The 1,508-nt window shown below is 67.6% G+C and overlaps 1 pseudogene across 1 annotated transcript; it reads left to right on the top strand.

Moving 5' to 3' along the window:
• Positions 1-175: 175 nt before the first annotated feature.
• On the top strand, positions 176-1,489 carry LOC108536675 (E3 ubiquitin-protein ligase ZNRF2-like; annotated as a pseudogene). Its single transcript, XR_001887581.1, has one exon. The product of XR_001887581.1 is annotated as an E3 ubiquitin-protein ligase ZNRF2-like (transcript).
• Positions 1,490-1,508: the final 19 nt, after the last annotated feature.

Genomic DNA, 1,508 nt, shown 5'->3' with positions numbered 1-1,508 from the left:
TTGGCATATAGTATGCAGTGGATGCTTTTACCTTTTAAAACATTCTGTTCTAAACTTACATTTTATTTGTAAATAAGAAACTAATCTCCTGTGAAATTAATCTCGCAGGGGGAGCGAGGTGACGGTTGCTGGGAAGCGCGCGCCACCCCTCCCTCCCATTCTTCCCCCTCCCCTCGCGCGCCACCCGTTTTCCTCTTTCTCCGTTAATAACAGCTGGGTGGCTGGGGGAGGAGGGAAGGTGGCCCCCGCGGAGTCTGGGCGGGTGCCTCCCGCTCAGCCGCCAGCCGCCTTGAGAGTCGGAGGACAGCGGCGGTAGCAGCGGCCGCCCGAGAAGAGGCTGTGCCGAGGCTCGGGGCGCTGAGCGCGGCAGCAGAGAGCACCAGCGACCCGTCGTGGCGCGCCAGAACCAAAACCAGCGGCAGCCGCACGGCCAACTGAGCCGCCCCTTTCTGCTGGAGCCAGCGAGGGGTGCGCGCAGCCCAGACCCCTTCCTCTCTGCGTCTTCTCGTCTCCCCGGCCCGCGTCAAGCCGCCGGCCTCTCCCACCGCCCCGAGAAGAGGGCGCCGGGCGGCGGCCCTGTAACGCGCGGGGGCCTCTCTGGACCGGCCGCGGCGCCTGGGCCCTGCTCTCTAGCTCCCGCGCTCGCTCTTGCCCTCTTGGCTCTCCGGGAGCAGCGCGCGGGCCCGGCCGGGCCAGGGCGGACATGAGCGCCAAGCAGAGCGGCCCGACAGTAGCCAACGGGCGCGCGCGCGCACTCGGGCTCGGATCTACCTTCCAGTAGCAGCGGAGGGGCCAATGGGACCGCGGGCCAATGGGACCGCAGGCCGCGGGGGCGCTCTGACCGCCGCCGCATGGAGGTTCCCGGCTCAGGTGCCCAATGCGCACCAGCCCAGCGCTGCGGACGGCGCCGCGGCCGGTCCCGGGGCCGGCCCCGGGACCCCCGCGTAGCCGCTGCCTCGGCTGGGCCATGGGGAGCGTGGCGTCGGGGGCCTGTGCGGCGTAGTCCTCCTTCAGCATCCCGAACAGCAGCAGCAGCCCCTAGGGCTGGCAGGACTCAGTGCACAGCAGCCTCGGAGACGGCGGCGGCGGCGGCCACCGCCGGGAGCCCCGGGGTACCGCGCCCGGTTATTGGCGCCTCACCAGCTCACCTCTCGCCGCACATAAGTTTGGAGGTACGGATCCCTCTCTGGACCCCTCTCCGCGCGCCCGCGCTGGGGTCCTCCCGCGGCTGCACGTGGGTCGTGGCCCCCGGCTATTTTTACCCTTCTTCTTTTCTCCTGCGCCAGGGGCGCCGGGGGCTGCTTCCCGGCCCAGCCCCCGCCGGTCTCCGTCCTGGGAAGAAACCCCGGGCACTTACTTAACTCCTGCGGTGCAGCTACCTTGTAGACGCATGGTTTTGTTTTTAAACATCGTGAGCACCCTCACCTAGGCGGCTCCCTGGTAGACAAAGTCTGTTTTCCAGAGAGATGACTGGAGCAAATGTTTTACAACCAACCGACGAAACAGCC

The sequence above is a fragment of the Rhinopithecus bieti genome, unplaced genomic scaffold (assembly GCF_001698545.2).
Source record: "Rhinopithecus bieti isolate Rb0 unplaced genomic scaffold, ASM169854v2 scaffold_14402, whole genome shotgun sequence".
Lineage (NCBI taxonomy): Eukaryota > Metazoa > Chordata > Mammalia > Primates > Cercopithecidae > Rhinopithecus > Rhinopithecus bieti.
Note: the sequence above shows the minus strand (reverse complement) of the source record. Positions and strands in the feature narration are given on the sequence as shown.